The sequence below is a fragment of the Adelges cooleyi genome, unplaced genomic scaffold (assembly GCF_023614345.1).
Source record: "Adelges cooleyi isolate 19-005CV unplaced genomic scaffold, UGA_ACOO_1.1 ACOO_flye_CR_arks_rails_tigmint_CR_PRNA_118, whole genome shotgun sequence".
NCBI lineage: Eukaryota > Metazoa > Arthropoda > Insecta > Hemiptera > Adelgidae > Adelges > Adelges cooleyi.
In genome coordinates, this window is record NW_026095771.1 from 2,312,681 (window position 1) to 2,333,706 (window position 21,026).

The following is a 21,026-nucleotide window of genomic DNA, read 5'->3' on the forward strand; positions in this document are numbered from 1 at the left end:
AAAAGTAACTTTTGATAGCCGAATTATTTCTGAAGGTAATTAATGATTTAAGTCTAAAAACTTATTTAACGTCCAGGGAACGGAAAATCAAACATAAAAATGAAGTGAGACACCCAGAGAAGAATGTGTTGGTTGAATTGTGGAAAACCTCAAGAATGACGTTACCAGAGTCGACGAAAAAGAAAAACTTCATTAAGACTAGACGTATCAGGGCAGCGATGCCTTCAACTGCGGCTCAGCTGCTAAAGCACCCTGATAGATCTCCAAGGTAATTCTTTGGTTTATAAGTCATCAATAATTTGAATGCACCGATTATTTTTTACAAAATCTTTTTATAAAAATACCATTTGGACACATTTTTTGAATAGCGGTAAGTACATACGCGCAAAGGTTGATTTATTTTTATTTTTAACATCCCTGTAATGAATGAGCCGTTGTTTTCGAAAGTTAGCACGTACTGAAATTTGGTTTTTTGTAGGAAAATCGCTTATCTAAAGAAGCTCAACAATACTACCAATGCCAATAGTAACGTCAAAATTCCAAAGACCACAACTCTGGTGGAAGACTACAATTCAGAGACAACGCCGATACAATGGGTTGACGTAGCATATGTAAATCCATTCAATTCTTTCAAAACGAATATACACAGGCAATTCAACGAAAACAACAAGTATGCAAATAAACAAAGTTATTCTCATGTTGATTTGTAGACATCTATGGCATGTGCTAAAAAACACCATTTAATTTGTCCTTTTTAAAAAGAAAGTTTAAAACTATTGAAAATATTGGAACAAAAAATAAAATATAATCTTGTATAATGTGGGCATTTAAAAATAGGTAATTTTTCAAATTCTCGCTAGAATTTAATTTTTGTTCTTGGCGATAAATTAAAGTGTACAACTCTCTATATTTCTTTTAATTTTACCACTTAACCATTTTAACTATTGACATAGAGTCAGTTATCATAATAAATTTATATTCATAAGTGAATGTAAATTTATTGAACTAAGAAATATATAATCATTTCGATTTTTCTTATTTTTTTTACAGTGTAATCCGAAGTACCCCCCCAAAACAATGGTGGTTTTGAGTGCGCTCAAAGCATTCCGATCATCTTTCACTGTAGACCAGAAAACACCGAAAGTGTAGAACGAAATATTATAAATCTTGATGTTATTTTTAAAATTAAAAATGAATACATACAATATTATATTTCTATATTCGCTTAGTAAATTTATTATTACAATTATGTAAACTGTGTTATCTATACCGTTGTAACATCTTAGAAAACAATATCGGCTATATGCTCTTCCCGTAAACGGAATTTTAACACCATCTCAATATTTCATTCAATCAATTCATTTTTTCTCTAGTTTTATTATTGATATGATATTTTGAGTCCTTTTAAAGTATTCAAATTCAACTAGATCAATTTTATTATTTATTGAAAAATTAAAACTATGTCTACTTTTACTAAATCAGTAACAAATCATAGTGCAAGTATCCGTTTACACTTCAGGTGGTCTTCCTATACGAAATACATGAACAGAAAATCAAAATACCCTAACAAATCAGCTGGAGACGTTACCTATATCAATTCTCTAACGAAAAATTTACAAGAAGACAAAAACGAACTAGATTCCGTATGCAATGATAATATCACAAGCTCGTCTAACTTGTCAACAAATTTAAAGTAATTACCGACAACATATTTTTTTGTAATGATGTATTAAAGCTATATGTTGTTATGAAATTTACTACTTTAGAACTAATAAAAATCGGGTTTGGATTTCGGACGTTTACAAGGAAAAAACGTCACCGGTTGACCCATTGTTGTGCAGTCAAAAAAAAAATGACCTAACTTTACCTCTGACCGCACGAAAACTGCCCATGTTTGTTGTACAAAAACCGAGTATTAAGGTCCACAAGAAAACGATGAAAACGAAAGCCATCAACAGCGATACGTTGGTATTGGGAAAAAACACCAAAAAAGATGGAAGTAAATATCTAAACACAAGATATTACATGAACAAGTAAGCATTTCTAAAACTAAGTTCATACTAAAGTAAGCTATAATTAGACATTAGTATTAAAAGTTAACACGGCCGCCGGGTTACATTCTTAGACACACGAGTGATACTTAAATCATAGTACCAGGTTCGCTTTGCGCTTGTCTTATTATACAGTAAGGTTGAGGTGGCTATAATTTTGTACGATAATGCACTACGTTTTTTCTTTTAGTGTAAAATTTGGTATTTTGGAGTTACACTTATTGCTAAATAGGCTGACGATATATAAGCTTTCATACTAAAAGTAAATGAATAAAGACAAATAATATGAAAATTCTAAAACAGTAATATGTGTTTACTTATGCCAAAATGTCAATGTCAAAATGTGTATCTCCGACATTTTTATTACGAGTAAACCTTCGGTAAAATCGACTTCGGACAGACCTAGGAGATTTATTAAATTAATTTTTTTTTTATTTTCAAATATTAATTTTTAAACACTTTAAAAATAATAAATTGTTTGAATCAGTAAATAAAAGGCATTTCAAATAATTCTATATTTTCCAACTATTACTTGTAATTTCAATAAGTCACCCACGCCTGCCTCCTAAACTATTAATATTTTACACATTTCTCTATTTTGTATCAGAATTTACACTTCGAAATTATTAAATATTAAGGAGTAAACGTTACGCAAGAGAGGGTTTATTGAAATATGTTTTATAAGAAAAAAACTGCATTTAGTTGTTAAAATAAAGAATAACTAAGTGAATTCATTGTTTCAATTTAAAATATAATGCAAATCTTGATTTTAATGTACCCGATGACTAAATTAGATATTATTCTTTTTACTGTTTTACCGCCCTTGTGTTAATATCTGCATTGCAATATGGAAGGGAGAGGTCATAAACCCGTAATTTAACTACTTACGATATTTTCTTACTATGCAGTGGCGATAAGTGTCCTTCTGCTACCAAATTGCCTAAGAAAATCGAACCGGAAAAAACGTTTTTGAATGCTAAAAAGGCAGAAAACAAAATTACTACGGTTAAAGTATTATCCTGTCCTAAAATGAAAAAAGAACCAACCAGTGAAGTCCTACGAAACCAAGAGAGGTCGGTACTGCCAGCGGACATGGAAGACGAATGGACAAAGAATCTGAACTGGAAAAGCCGATCCGATTTGATAAACAGGTAGGTTATGTCTGTGAAAAACACTAGCGGATTACCTTTATTAAGCAAATCTGTTCTTTTTTTAAAAAAAAAGTCATTATAAACGGGTTTACAACAAGTCAAAATGAACGGTTTGAATAATATAATAAGAACCAGCATACCGTAAAGTCAATGTTTTGACTCAGTATTTCTTTCATAACAGAGTTTCCCAAATCGAGGAATCAAAATAGCATTATTCTGAAACGATATCTACACTGAAAATTAAAATTTTACATAGGCTTATCAAATATAAATTATTATCATACCTAATATGCATACGGTACATTGTATGCTTGTAAACTTGGAAAAAGTGAGCCCCCATTTCTTCCTTATAAAAATCTATGTTAATTAGTCACAAGTAAGCGACAATATTTCAAAATTAATTAACAGGTATGATTGTAAATGTCGTAACCTAAAATACCTAAAATACCTGATAAAGACTGTTTCTAATCGTTTAAGCGATGCGTTCTACGTATTACATTTAGGTAGTTGTAATAAGTTCTTGTAAGGTGTAGTTTTAATTTGACTTTATGTACAAAATCAAATTATTTTTACAAAAGTAACTGGTTTTTAATAATATTTTTTGATGGCCGAAGATAGTATAAAAAAAGAAGAGTAAAGAAAAAAAACTAAAAATACTTTATACGACCATGGCCAAAATATGATAAAAAAAACATTATTTTAATCGTAACAGCAGTTATGAAGGCTTAATTTCAATATGTTGCATGGGTGGGGGCTAGTTCGTAATTGCCTTTTGACATATATATTTAATACTAATTTCATAAATCTATAACTTGGTACCTAGTATAATTATCGAAAAAAATGATGTGAATCTCTAGATAAACTCGTAATCTTTAATTTTGTGAAAGGTAAGTGTAGTATGAGCTAAAACTGCTTAGTTCACCAGGAACTTGCACCTATTGAGACGGGTTTTACGCGCCGAAATATGTGGTGTGACGCCTTTGATTGATGGTGCTATTATACAAGTATCCATTTTTACCTCGGCTATCGTTGATCTCTTCGGTCAAAATATTATTTTGTCGATTACATCTCATCACGATAATAAAAACTGTGACCGTCACCGTAGTGGGTGGTGTGACGGTTTATTGCTATACGAAATGACCGCCAATAAGAGTGGTGCGATTAAGGAAATACAACAGCACGCACGCTAACGTTGTTTTACATACTAACACAACAATCGAAACTTTCGTACACACACAAATCATTGCCTGTACAAAACTCCTTAGAAGAAACCATCGATATAAAATTTAAAAGCATATTTCGTTTTTTGTTTTTCCTATCTACTTGTGACCGTCGATGAACTAAATTTGTTAATTGTATTGATTTGCATATAAGGTATTATTAAACTTAACGACCGCTGTTCAATTTTCAAATAATATGGGTTTAAGTTCTTATATATTTAGTGTATACACATTTTGTGTTTTACAGATATTCCACAGAGACACAGTTTTTCAACGATCTTCTTTCGCGTTCACTGGCCAGCTATTATGAAGTATATCTCGATCAGACACCGAACCCCGAACCAACGGTTGTCAAAGACACCACTGATAAATACGTCAACGAAAGACAGCTAAAAGCGTCTATAATTCCGCATGTTTCCAACGAGGAAAATCACTTGGACTTACGAAAGGCGTTTTCCAGATAGTAACCATACTTCATAAACTCTATAACTTTTTTTTTGGCTTCGATAGCAATCTGTTAATTATAGCATAGATTACATATACTATAGATGAACAATGCCCATGTCATGACAGGAAACGCATACAACACAAATATGTTAGTGTGGATATAGGACACTGGGAGCGCTCAACGGTGGGAAGTGAGGTGGAAACGTGTAGCATAGCTAAAGACATAATACAATATATGTGATCCACCGGCATGCATATGTTTGAAATTTATTTTCAGCTTTATTGACAGAAAAACTAATTACAAAAAAAAGCTTTCAGCCGTTGCATGTTTATTGTTTATCTATAGAATATTTATGATTATAGTTTTAATTTATGAATATCATCATCATTGTCATGTAGATTAATGAGTCTGGAAAGCTCAACGCGCTGCCATCATGAAATGGTTTCTAGACAAATATTTTATTAATATATATAATATTTATATGTATAATCACAGTGATAAAACGCCGTCATACTGTGACATACAGTCAACCGAACCGGAAGTAGAGGATTTAACCGAACCACATCAACAACCAGATTCTGCTGAAACCACAGAAGACTCGACAGAAAATCCATATGATGATGAAACTACCAAGTATGTTTGCCAAGTAAACCTAACTAATATCACGCGTTAGAGTCTGCATTCAATGGGACCTCCATAGTCTGAACTATTGTTTTACAAGTCTTGACTATTGGCTGTACACCTGTTCAATGAAGTTTGAAAATTTATTTGTGAGGGTTTTGATATTAATAATTTATATGCGTTAAGGTATGAGTTCGATTAGGCTACTTCAGTGATTGACAATTACGCACCAATAACTAGAAGATGACTTTTATAGACTTTACCAATGTTTAAGTCGTTGGCCGTCAAGACCCGTCCGATCATAATATATATTTGTCTTCTAGTAATCTTCTTTTTTAAGATTCATAAAAATTAATCTTTTGTTGTTATTACAGCGATATTAGTTATTCTAACGATGCTATTGAGTCGAGCCAAAATAAATCGATACAATTAGTCGTGCAGAACGTCTTTCCTGAAACGACCAACACATTAGTGCCGGATCCGGAGCCGTCCGAAGAATGCCGATGGACCGAACAGATGGAAACTCCTAAAATTCATCAACGATGGATTTTGAAACCAATACCTACGATTTTTTCTATTGCTAATATATGTCGGACATCACGACCATCAAGCAACAAAGGAGTGGTAGTTCTAAAACCAACGGACATTCCGGTGGCCATGGAGAACTTATAATTTGTATTTTTCTTTAAAAAATATATATCCGCTGTGTAATTTAAGCAAAACTGTACTTATAATGGTTATACGGCTGCGACAATATTAACACTAACATTCTATTGCCGAAGTAAAAGAAAAAAGTACCTATATAAAGGTATGATATTAACCCTTTCAGACTGTTGTGTACAATGTACATGGTGTGTTCGTGGTATTTTAGTAATAACGCATAAAGTTTTGATGGTAAATTAGTATACCGAACACCAAAAACAATGAATTTAATTTTCCACAAAAAACGTTCCTATAGATTTTTAGTAGTCTCGATTTTTTATTTTCTAATCAGTTTAAAAGGCCGAATTTCGATAAGTTTTAAAAATCGATATTCAACATATTTCGATTTTCAATAATGCCGATTATGAAATAATTGTTTTAAAGATTCAAACTAACACAAAAAGTCAGGTTAAAAGTGTTAAGTTACGGCTTGTACATAAAATTAGAGTGAGCCTCTATAATAGTGTAATACAATAGCAACATAGTTGTTTTTGTATTAGTCGATCTGTTATCAATCGCGTTGTGCACCGCTGTTTCTATATATATATATATATTAGGGTGGTCCTTATTTTTGAACTTTTGAAATTTTGATTTCTTACCCCCCTCATTTTGTTACTTGTTATAAGAAAATAATGTGTGTTAAATTTTGCCGCGATAGCTCACCCCATTCACCAGTCACAAGAGTGTTGAAAAATTACTAAAAGGGTAGTAAATTATATATTTTTTTAACTCCGGGAAACTAGTAAAATGTATGATAATGTTTAATTTTACAAGACACGTTCGCTTATGGTTTAAACAACTTTCGAACGGCAATATTGTCATAATTTAATTTACAGAAAAGATAATAAATAATAATTTATCGTGATAACGTTTATATGTTATTGCATCGAGATATTTTTTTTGCTCGACAACCGGTTTTCCCTCTAGTTATTCTGAGGCAATACTGTATTTGTTATTACACTATTATAATACGATTCCATTATCGGTTATTTTGGTTTAAAAAATATAACGTTAAAAAGTGACAACAATCAACATCGAAATTAACGACTCGTAAAAACACAAAAGCATGGTTAATTGGACAGCCTATACAACACATAACAGTTTGTAAACTTCAATATGTTTTGACTTCTAGTGAAATACTATATCATAATCAAACGAATAGTACTTTGATTATCTACATATTAAACAGGTTTATACAGTCCCTTTTCATTTGTTAATTCAGTTAACAATCTTTTAAACCAAATTAAACTTCTGACAGCTTCGCTACAAACCACAAATTCGGATTCACAACTACTAAGCGTAACTCACGCTTGTTGCTGAGAATTCCACCCTTTTGAACCATATCCCGTAACAAATAAGTGCTCTGACGTTGATCTCCTTGTTTGAATATCGCCGGCGTAATCCGAATCACTGAAGACACTCAACAATAAATTATCATCTGATGTATAAAGCAAACCATAATCTACTGTAGTTTAACATAACAAATTATACGTTTGACCAATGCGCATTGGTAGGTTTAGCAAGAAAACGACTTGCATAATTTACTGCAAACGCTAAATCTGGTCTGGTAATTTGTGACAGAAACAACAGTGACCCTACTGCTTGCCTGTACAAATTGTTACCTTGTTACCTACAGTTTTTTCGGGATTATTAGATTATTATATAGGCAGATAATTATATGATCAAAAATGTATTATTTTTAATTTTGTTGATGACTTTCTCAATAACACTTTATAAATTCGCACCCACTACACTAGTTACATTTATTATTGCATAAAAACTGAACTAGAGTTAACGGGGTATAGTTTTTGATCATTTGTTCGCCTAGAAACTAATGAGAGTAAACAATTTTGTTTGTTTTATTTTGTACAAATGATTAGTATATATTTACACGAGCTTGTATAATTATTTATTATTTTATGCTTGTTGTTTATTGAATGATGTGTGCGTGTAAAGGATTTATTACCAATGATTCTCAGCTTAATAACGAACGTAATAATTCTTGTACAAATCATGAAGGTATGTCTTGTTAACTTACCAAATGAGCGATATATTTTAAATCACGTGTTGTATTTTTTTTACAAAATATAAATTAAAGGTCAGAAATTGTTCGAAAACGGTGAAACATCAGTTAATTTGGCCGAGTTTGAAGGGACTCGTTACAAGAACAAACCTAAAAAAAAATCAGGTAATTTTATTGATATTCAACGATTTCTAAGAACGTTTACGTTTGCCGTAATAACTCATAATACAATGATAAGCAAATTTAAAAAAAATGTAATCCATTTTTTATTTAGATTGTAAATAATTATTTGGGGGAAAAAAATAATAACCCGTCAATTACATAAACGATCAAACTAACGGATGTGTCTACAAGGCACTCAATAACAAATATTCAAATATATGATATGAGTTTTAAATTGAAGCACAATTTCTCAATTGATTTCTCGCATAATATTTACTTTCACATTTAACAATTAAATGAAAAGTTTTAGCTAACTCTTATTTTTTACTTGTAACATGTCTACGTTGTAATGGGGTTTAATTTTGTCCACAATTTTAGACACGAAAATATATGACGGTGAAAAGTCGACCTTAAGCGAAGTTCCAAAAAAATTACCGCCTGAAATATGCGTCCACGAAATTTACGATAGAGTTCGGGAAATAATTGATTTGATGGTACAATCGACCATTGAAGTAGCCGACGCTTACTACTTAAGACAACTTTTTAAATCGATGATTCATACGATTGACGACACATATGGATGCATGAACAACTCTAAGCACGCAGTTAGCAGTAACTAATTAATATATTATTACATTGATATAGTATTTTAATACTAATTAAAGAAAATTAGTTCTGTACTGATACCTTAAAAGAAAGTAAAAGCATTTGATTAAGAGATATAAAAAGAACGGAAATAGCTGAAATGTCGATATGTGTGGAGTGACTAGGGTAAATAGAATAATAAATGAATATACATTTAGATATATACATATATATGAGTGGCGGCAAAAGTAGACAGAGATCAAATTGAGATGGTTTGTTAAAAAAAGTGAGTAAAGTACTAAGCAAGTAAGAGAAATCACAATAGAGGAATTTATAAATATTTATTTAGATCACTTAAATTAAGTCGAGGAAAAATTGTGTGTGGAAGTGATAATTAAAGAAATGGAGATGTGTCAAGTGAATAAATAGCAATGGGTAGAGATTTGTAAAGAGAGTATATATTTAAGCTGACCAACCCCATTAGTTTGGAATAAGGCGTAGAAGAAAATTCCTTAGTAAGCAAATAGGTACATAATAAATTTTAAATCAGATGGGTTCAGTTATCAGTTGAAAGTATAGGCGTTTTGGAAAAGAACTAAAAAAATATTGTTCAACTGCAAAAAGTAATTGTAAAACTTAATTTTTGTTAAATAAAAAATGAATTACATTTCTAATAGTACCTACCAATATAATTTCGGATCATAGGTATTTCACACAAGTGAGCCAACACTTAATTCAATGTGTGGGCCGCGCAATAGATTAACTGTTCTTTGGTATAGTTTTATTAAATTTTAGTTTGTGAACATCTCAAAATTGGCCATTCATTACTGGGGCCCTGATATAACCTTGGTTAGCCAGAATTTCCACATTAAACCCAAAGGCCATAGGATACGCTGCATACATTTTTTTTTCCATTTCATTTTTATTAGTAGGGATTTCTAATTCCCAAAACTCCCCCTTACCAACGCCACTGCCTTTAGGATAGTATTGATATGTATATTATTAAAAATTAAAAATAAATGTTTTTTTATGTAAATTTATTAATGTTTTTAAAAACTAAAAAAATGTATGTCTGTTTTCTAGAAAATTCACGTATATAAACCTCATACAACTACAATGAAGTTGTCGGGCGGAGGAAGTCACCATCAAAAATCAATGCCATCCACGTATCCACAAAATAAAATATGTTGTATGAAACCGCTTCATTTTAATAGTTTAAAGAAGTTAACTGCATCCGCTGCTTATTATGGATATATTTATGGAAAAAACCATGAGAAAAAAAAAAGCGAGAATAGAAAAATGTTTTAATATTATCTACGCACATATCATTACTACCTAGTACTATCTATCATTATTATAAGTAGATATCTACTTAAAACGTAATTTTATAATTTTAATAACATATAAAGAATCTACAAAATGTATTTTACATTTGTTTGAGAATTAATTATTGGCTCCGTTAACCAAGATCAAATACCGCTTTTGTTAAAAATGATTATTACGACAAAACTTACAGGCCGTGCATTTAATTGTACCGTACATAAAACTTAGTCAAAATGGTCCGAGTTGGAAAAGGCATTGGTTGACGCGTTTGAAACCCCGTTTGCAGCTACTTACCTCCAAATACAATTAAATATTATTAGAATGAGTCGAAACGAAACAGTAAAATCTTATAATGGGCGTGTTGAAGAAATTTACCAAAAATTATCAGCCGATTAATTATTACACAAACAATTCGGGCACTACTGCTTGTAATTACTGTGGGAAAATCCGCCACGGGGAAGATGTTTGCTATATGTAGGAAAAATATGAAAAATATGCAGGTAGGGAAAACGCTAATACTAAGTACGAAAATGCCCAGAGCCCGGCCGCTACCCACCAAACGAAGGTAGCGTGGCATATAACAACCGTGGGAACCCATCGTTAATTACATCCTCATCCTCATTCAGTGTCACCAGAGCAATAATAAATATATTTCTTGTAACTGTAGCGCTAGTAAAAATAATACTTTTTATCTGCTAGTCGATACTGGCTCACAACTTAATATTCTGAAAATTAGCACGGTAAAAGATTATATAATAGTTAACGAAATTAATAAGGGAATCAATAATACAATTATACCGACGTACAGTACTATAATTTGTCCTAAAACGATTAATAACAAAAAAATATATACAGAGTTAAATTTAGTAAGTACCCATAAAGGAAATAGTTGACATTTATATCAAATAGATATTTGTACTACACTTAAATTTAGATATTCCATTTTTTTTATTAATATGATATTATAATTACATCCCTATCGTGACATCAAAGTCATAATATTATTTTAATATTTCTAGAATAACTCAGTTTGAATATTGTTTTGAGGATGTTTTGTAGATATCTATACAGCATACATAACATAATATCATTTTGACATAAAAAATTAGAATATCACAAAGATATTTTTAGATTGACAAAACTGTAATGTTAATTTATGGACGTGTCTTAAATATCTACTAAATAAACATATCTTGATATCATCCTGATATCAAAATTAGATTATCATAAATATATTTTTGATTGTGAAAATTTGAATATTAATTCGTGGACGTGTCTTAAATGTCTATTAAATTAACATATCATAATATCATTAAAATATTAATTTCGAAGTATCATATTAGTGTTAATTAAATGTCAATATCGAAATATTAAGTATATTATGAGTTTTATGGCGATAACCGCATATTATATAAAACAAATACTATGTCATGATATCTCATATACTAATGATAATATTTAAATATTATTGTAATGTTATTATTATGAAATCTCAAGAAAATCCAAGTTTGAATATATTAATGCATTGACTTCTCATTTGTTATAGCGTTATCCATGTATGATAAACGAGCTTCTTATAAGTTATATTATCATTGAAATATTTATAAAAATGATAGGTAATTTGTATAAATACGTAATTCAAATATTTGTATAATAAAATAAAGTAAACATTTTTTTTTCAAGTTGAATAATATCATATTACCTATATAATGATAAAAATTCGAATAAAACTAATCTTGAACAAACAAAAAAATATTTTTTTTCTGACAATTAAAAAAATACTATATTTTATAAATGACAAAGTATTGATTAGGATCCGAATTAAAATGTCAGAAATTATCAGAGAATTATAAACAAAAATTGATTTTAAAACATGTTATGCATTTTGTGGGACAACTCATTTAGTCAATTTTGTTTGTATATAATTATAATTAGAACAAAAAATATTATTTTAAATATAAATATATAAAAATTATTTGCAGTTTTTTTATGTAGGTTAGGTTAACTTTAAAATAGATTTTAAATCATCGTATTTATCTTTATTTGATATAATACTATTATTATTATTATTATAACGTAATAATAATTGTCACGAGCACGAATAAGAAAAATAAATGTATTTAATATATTTATACTATTAATAATAAGGTCACATGTTTTAAGTTAAGTCAAGTTAAAATTTAAGAATAAAAGTGAATATTAAAAAAAAACTACTAGAATACAAGTGAAGTCGGCTATAGTCCGTTTCCGCAGGTACTTGAAGAGAAACAAAAACATGTCCACCAATGCTTTCATGCGATTGCACACACCAAAAACTGAACGGGATAAAAATCAAAATTTTCCTCTATTATAGTTTACTTCAAAGTGCTGCCGTCAGCCGTGTCCCAAATCGCCCGTCCTCTCAACCCACCGCCTTGCCGCACTCATCAACCACAAAGAAAAGAGATGAAAATTATACCACGGATGAAGACAAGAAAATTATGAAAATTGTACTTGCAAAGGGCAATAAAAAAGGAGGACTATCATATAAAGTCGACAAATTTTGGGCAATCGTAGAGAAAGAGGGACTCTTAATACCCCAAGTATATGTGGAATAAAGTTAGTAGCGATAAGACATAGTTAAAGTACGGCAGTGCTATTTTCGAAAACTTATATTTAACTAGGTTATTACTTATTATTTTTATACTACCATATAAGAGGAAGAATAACTTCAATTTTATTTGTTATTTAAATAATGGTATGTGATTCGCCATAAAAAAAAAAAAATTAATTAGTGAACTAACGATCCTTTCAAGTTATTTTCAACGCGCTACTTTCGTGACGCTATTTTGTGTCGTACACGAACTTGATTCTAAAAGCGTTTTCGGGCCAGAGCTGGAGATAGTAGTGCGGGACGTATTTGTCATCGGAATGGGTTCTGACAAGATCCAGGACCGATTACTGGGAAAGGACGCGTCAGGAGCATCAACCACGCTAGTTATGTTGATGGAGGTGGTGACCACCAAGGAGGTCAACATGAATGCGAGCAAAGAGTGGTCGAAGGAAACGACTAGCGCGCTCCACTTCACCAAGCAGAAAAGAAAAGAAATTTCAAGTATGCGGCCGTTTTAACCACGACACCGGATCCTGCCGATTTAAAAATTATTCTTGTAATTTATGTGGATAAGTGGGTCATTTGGCCCAAGCTAAGGGGACACAAATTAAAGGTAATAAGCATAAGTCATAAAATAAGTTTTTAATGGAAAAGGAGCAGTTAGACGATCATGATTCTTGCGTGAAATTTAATCGGTTCTTATTTTGCACTTTATGATATTTCCTGAGATAAGCCTAAAGTAGCCCCGTACCGAATTTATTTAGCTGTCGAAAGTAAACCCATAGCGTTTGAAATGGATACCGGTTCCGTGCACAGTATTTATTTATTATTATTATTGAAAGAATATATTTTATTGTTATGTGTGTTTTATAGTTATTATTGTTTACATATTGAAATATTTAATTTAATTATTGTTATCATTATTTGAGGGTCTATTTTATATATTTACATTGTTTTATTGATTTATTAGTGAGCCAAATTGGCAAATTGTTAATTATTTATTTATTGTGCCCAAGAGGTAATTTATATTGAATTTCTGCAGAGAGTGTTTTACTCCACATATCTGATTTATTATTGTTTTTGTCAATACATAACCGTGATAACCACAGCTTGAATTTTTATTTATTATTTAGTTTTAAAAATTACACACAATACACAAATACACACTAGACACATTTTTCACCTCATACCTCTCTGGTTTTGCGCAGGCGAACCCTCCCACTTCCAGTAGAGCTATTTACCTCACTACACTACGCAGACTGATCGGTACAATAAAGCACATAGAAGTTGATGTTCGGGTAAGCGACCTAATATTGTAAGCCCCTGGCCCGTACAGTATTCTTTCCGAGTCGACGTTTAAATCCCTACTAGGTGCAAAGGTAATCGTAACTAACGACATCGAGTTATCGGATTACGTCGGAAATAGAATACACCAATAGGCAAAGTAGCGCTTGCAGTCACGTAATACTAAAACTGCCGACATTTGGGTGTATATAGTTCAAAATGGGGGACCACCAATACTCGGCAGGAATGGTTCTTTCAACACTCGGTAATAATAACGCATTAGAATGTTATTTTACCGGTGCAGAGGATAAAGTTAAAGTGGTTTTAAAAAGTACCCTAACGTATTCAGCGAACAGCTGGGGACTTTTAATGGGTACAAAATATGTCTAAAAGTAAAATCGGGGACCATACCAACGTTTTTTAAACAACGACCCGTTCTTTTAGCTTTAAGGGGAAAAGTAGAGACTAAGATAGATCGGTTGTTGTTCATCAACGCTCTGATACCCATCGACCACAGCGAATGGTTAACTGGTTCCGATATTGAAAGGGGACGGTAGTGTCAGACTGTGCGTAGATTTTTAAATAACCGTAAATCCTGTGTTAGTTAGGAATATCCTCTACCCAAGATCGAGTACCTTTACGCCAGAATAGCGGGGGCGAGATATTTTTCAAAAATGCCTAAAAGACGCTTTTCAGCAGTTGGTCCTCGACGATAGTTCGCGCGCGTTAACGACCATAAACACGATAAAAGTTTTGTTCAGGTACACGCGCGTTCCTTTCAGTTTGAAATCGTCGGCGAGCAAATTTCAGAAAGCGATCGACAGTACTACAAAAAATGTAGAGGGGTTGTAGTTTTTATTGATGATATCATAGTATCAGGTAAAACAGTGCCTGAACACAACGTACGGTTGGACCAACTTCTAATAGCACTCAGCTCAGCAGGGCTAATATATAGGTCATAAAATAGACGGACAGGGTTTGCATATGTTAGATAAACACAGAATCCTATTTAAGATGATGGGGGGGGGGGGATTAAACGCAACTTTAATTTCAATCAAGAAATTCAAACCAAGAACAAAAACAAAACAATAATTATAAATTTACTATTATTCCTTTTTTCGTATAGGTAATTATAAGAGTATTTTATTCACCCCCCATCGCCCCCCATAATGTTTGACAGGACTGTTCTGGCACCGCTTTCTTCAAAAACTTCTAATACTTCCATTGCTTTTTGTGAATGTTTCTTTTGTAGTTGTTTGGTGTAAGCGATTCCCGGGACCTTCATAACGATATGGTGTACCTGAAAATGAACAAATTGTACAGCAGAATTAAAACTGGCAACATTATAAAATTTGGATAAAGTCTAGGAAAATAGTAATAAAAATATTGTGATTAATTAAAAAAAAAACTTTATAGAGTACCAAATATAACATACATTTTGGTATGAGTTTGTTGTCTTACTTTAGCATAGTCGAAGTTGTGGACAGATTCCACGTCCTTATCAATTTCGTCGAATAATGATGGGTCGTGTTCAAGATGGAACATAATCAGCGCCGAAGTGAGATTAAACGAAATACCCAAAGAATACGGTGATTCGGACATGAATGGTACTAAATCCAAATACGCCTAAAAATGAAAATATATACATTTATAAAAACTATGGAAACAAACATTTGAATATTATATTATTATTGTAAAAGAACCTAAGTTTAGTAGTCTAAGGTTGAAAAATATTTTTTGCAATGTCGAACTCCGCTATTACCGACGACAGTACGTCTTCGAAATCAAAAATCCCGGGCAAAGAAAACGATAATGTACGATACATGGGAATAAAAATAAAATTTGCGCAGATACCACTAATAGTTAACATGGAACCCAAAAAATGTGTACCGTAAGTGGAGTTCTCTAGAAAGCAACGACTTTCAACATGTATTGTAGATTAACAAAAATACTTAACAATCAAGATTAGTTGCGTCGATTTTGAAGCTTGACAATATCGAAAGAAACCAAATTAACTTTTGGTTGGCAGACACGCTAACGATGGTCGTAAAAAACATACAACGTTTGGAGATGTACGCCGCACAAGGCAAATTGGTGTTGAGTTGGACTTTATATTTTCTCTCGTTGGCTACAGGTATAAAATATACCGTTCAAGTAGTCGAATACTAACAAGCCGTTACTTATATTTACATTATGTCCAGAACAAAATTACAGTAGAGAAAAGATGTTCAAACACGTGCGCGATTGCATGAAATTTGCATTAGCGAATTCAAACGAACATTACATACCGTATCCCGATCAAACAATATGCCTAATACCGAGTAAATCGGAAAAAGTTAATTCTTCCAGAAAATCAGTTAACATTTCTCAAGCTAAACAAGTTGTTCAATTGATTATGAATACCGTGTACGATATGTGAGTGATTTGAAAATTACTATCGTATAATTAGTACTTTAAAAAGTTTGTACGATGATTTCAAGTACACAGTCATACAAAAAGCGTTCAATTCCACACCACTCGAAACGAAAAAAATTTCATACACTCTGCCAAAGCCCGATACATTGTACAATATTAATAATCGCGAGGACGACGAACTTGACGAAAAGCAACAGTTCATTACTTGCAGATACTTCATTCAGAAATCCAAAAAAACGAAGGCCAAAAGTAGGCAAATTAAAATTAAAAAAAAAACAACTTAAATTAACAAATTATGTCTTGTACAGAATCAAAGATCGAGAAACTTCATCAACCAGATAGCGATATTTCGGATCACATTTTACCGTTGTCGTCGGCATACATTCCCGAAAAGTAATGTACATAAAAACAATTAGTGACCTAACGAGTAATACAAATAATTATACATTTACAGGTATATTGAAAATTTATTTAAGAAAAGATATTGCCCATTACATGAACCCAATAACCAACATTGATTTACGTATCTTAAACTGAAAAAACTATAAACAATGTTTTCAATAATCTTATTTGTGTATAAAAATAGAAGGGACTCCTTAATTTCGGGTGTTGAAGTTGGTAACATTAAACGTCAAGTTAAATTTAAATTTATATTAAATTTAATAAATATTTGTTACAGTCCAATTTTGAGTCATAGTTTATTCAATGAGTAAATTTTAACTGTGGAATACATGATATTAATAATTAAATATTTTGCTAGGACTTGAAATTCGACAGAGTATTTTGAACAAAGTAAACAAAATGTTTAAAATAATTTTTAATATTTATTTTTGCTATTTAAGTATTTTGATTTCTTACAAATATATATTTACCTGACAAGCTAACGAGAGATGTTTTCCAAACAAATTTTCCCTTTTTTGTAATTGACACCGTGACCAGCTAAAGCCGAAGTCCCCTGGAAAGATTTAACGAGCAGACAAAACATTGCGTTTGGTCCAGTCTTGCAGTGCAGATGTCAGAGGCATGTCGTCTAAAGAACTAGATGGTTCAAGTCGGTCTAAAGGCAGCGAAGAACTGAAACTTTGACTCAGTGGCTCGAATGGTGAGGGCAAAGGATTATTCTGTCTGTCTCTCCTGCTTCAGATAAATCACGAAGTGCACTAATTGACTCGACAAGCTAAAAATAAAACATGTTGATGCAACCTAACTGTAGTAAACAAGGAACGTTTATTACTTCTTGATTCGTAATAGAAGCTAATTCGGCACATGAATTGCTCAGCATATAATTACCGCTTAATAGAGCGATTTTGTTGCCAAAAGTCATGTCATTTAATGACCATTTTAATACAGCTGGTTCCGGATATAATCCTGGATAAATATTAACCAAACCGTTGTGCACCAGATGACTGGTTCTAATCATTTCAGTGACTTCGGCCAACGCTATTTAGCTGTGCAACACACCTGCCGCCTTGTCTTTTTCCATTTCGTCGACATTGAGATGGCCCGTAGCTTTGGAAATGAGCAGCACTATCAAACCCCACGCTTGCATGTTATTTTGACCGTTGTACAGCAAACTTCTTTGGGGAAATAAATAAAATTCAAGATGAACAGGTAAACTCTCGTTTTAGCAATTACTGCTACAACAATTGTCGTAGTTGGTAATTTACTTGGCAGTTTTCGGTAGCGGATGATTGGAGTCGACCAGTTTACGCAAGTGCAACGCGACGTTTGCTATTTCATCGCTGAGTAGCCATCGGAGACTCAGAAACGATGTAGGATACCCATCGATCTTCTCGGCTACGGAGACTGCTTGGTTCCAGTCGGGCTTTTGGTTACTGTTGCTGACCGCGGTGGCCAAAGAGGAGCATCGCTGGACCCTGGCGATGATCCTGGGCCATAGTAGCCGGACCGCTGCACAGTGGTCTAAAAACAAAAAAATCAAAATGGAAAATGGTTTTTTTTTAGGTTGTTACAATACTACTTAAGTTATCTGAAAATTAAAATTAGAACAATTTAACACATTAAACAAATGATTTGTGTTAAATATTAAAGATATATTATAAAAAAATCGTAAATTAGCAACTAAATTATGTTCGATTCTTCCAACTTCAACAACTCGTAAGTAAAATTTCAAAACAATATAATTTAGATCATTTGTACGATGTACGATACATACAAGTTCATATATATATATATGTAGGTTTTGTGCTACTTAATAGATGTTATTCAATCATTACCTTAAAATCTGAATAGTCAATGAAATAATGTGATTATATTCAGCACGTTGGCTCGCTGTTGACACTGGTTTTATTATGGCTTTCTTCACGCTGTTAATTTTATTTTTCCAAATTCCTGCAACATCATTATTTCTCATTATTCTGAGTTTCGATAAACCTAACAAAATCAAATGAATTGCTTAGGAACTACTGGTAAATAGACACCTACCTAAATGGCAAACGTTAATTGTTTAAGTGTGTCCATTTGTAAAGAAACCCATGCCGCACATGAAGACTTTTTATGTAGGTAACTAGGCGGTTTTTTTAAAAATTGTTTTGTTATAGTCTTAACTAGGTTAGGAAAGTGGTAACAGTTAGGTAGCACCTGCCAGTATATTGTCAAGAAAAATACTATGCGTTTAACAATAAACAAATAAATTAAAAAAAAATTTCATTTAAACTGTTCTAGAACATTATTTTTATTATTTACTCTGTACTAATGTGAACAATTATTTGTTTGCGATATGCATTTATAATAAATTGTGTGTGTGTAGATCCGACTATCTTTTGTGTGCGTCCGTTTCAACTCCGCTTTGATCAACCATTTCAACGTCCAACCCAGGTCAGAGTATATATATATATTGTATAATTTTGTATTTTATTTAGCGACCTTAGTTTAGAGTAAAACGTTTTGTACCTTGCAGCTGAGAGTTAGATTAATTAACAGTGTGACCGCCCGTTCTAGCTCCTCGGGCGATATAATAAATTAATAAGGGAGACTTTAAGGCCACTTAGACGTACACAGCGGCCTAGCCAACCGTTTTCCCGTGGGGGGATCCGTCTATTTTAGGCTTATCGACGGCCACTTTGCCTAGTCTAGCCAGCCTAGTCTAGCCGGTAGGTCCGTTACAGTTAAATTCGATAAAAGTCCGTCTGAAACAATATAAAAATTATATCATATGATTATATGATTATACCTATTTATATTTTATACAAGCCGGCTTTGTACTGGTTCGTTATAATGCAATATAATATTTTAGTTTCAACTATTTAATTCAGCGGATAGGTTAATTGAATACCTAGTAATTTTTAGATTGTTCAGAGAAGACATTATAAAATAAATCTAATAAAAAAATATTCATTAACATAAAAAATTGTACGTTCGCCAAACTTGCGAGTGACTATAATATTTTAATATTGTAAATTGTAATTCAATTGATTATGTACTCTTTTTATACCTAGTAGTTTTTACCCCATACACCTATTGTAAATCTTGCATACTTTATGTACATATATATTATTCGATTTGTTGTATAAATGCAGGGTACTGTGCTAAGTTGTTCAGTAGTAAAATATATTACAACCATGGTCTCATATAATATTATACAGGTAACGTTTGAAAATTACCTTAGCTCTGGTATGTCTATATTATACTATGCACGATGTGCATTGATGTTTTGAGAAAATATGCAAACACAACACACGCCACAGATATTAAGATGTTTAAACATGCAGTGTTGCTAACTAGGACGAAGTCACATTTCCTGGATAGATATGATAGATAAATATGATACAATATATCTAAATACATATATATATATATATTTGTAGGTAATGTGCTACTTAATAGCTATTATTCAATCATTACCTTAAAATCTGAATAGTCAATGAAATAATGTGATTTTATTCAGCACGTTGGCTTGATGTAACTACATGCATGTTCCGTCTAGTAGTATAAGCACAGATTAAATAAAACCAGATAATGCACTCAATGGTTCTCGAAAAAAAAATCGATTTGATAGTTGTTACTATCGTGCCCTCAAAGTGGTGTTACCAAATGTTGAAATCTAAAATTCTTTTTTTTATCAAATAATAACGTTTGTTAATTGTTATTCAAAAGTGATTTATAGTTTTGTGATTTATGTTGTGTAGTTATATAATTAGTATTTTTGCGTAGCATTACTAATAAAAGCTTACCTTGTATTCTTAAAAAATAATACAAGTATCAAAGAGTAGTTATTTTAAACACATAAAAAGTATTTTTCTAAATATCTATTTTTTTTTAAGTTTAGTGGCATTTTACCTGAAAAAACAACCTTGGTTTTTTAAAACATCGAGTGGGTTTAGCCCGGAAAATTTTCACACTAACTTCTTAACCTTCTTTTTTTTGGATGTAATATCCATTTTTATTTTATTAAATATTTTTTTAATATATTATTAGATAACATTAAC

At 31.8% G+C, this 21,026-nt stretch overlaps 1 pseudogene; it reads right to left on the reverse strand.

Moving 5' to 3' along the window:
• Positions 1–15,310: 15,310 nt before the first annotated feature.
• On the reverse strand, positions 15,311–19,084 carry LOC126847717 (all trans-polyprenyl-diphosphate synthase PDSS2-like; annotated as a pseudogene).
• Between the last annotated feature and the right edge of the window lie 1,942 nt (positions 19,085–21,026).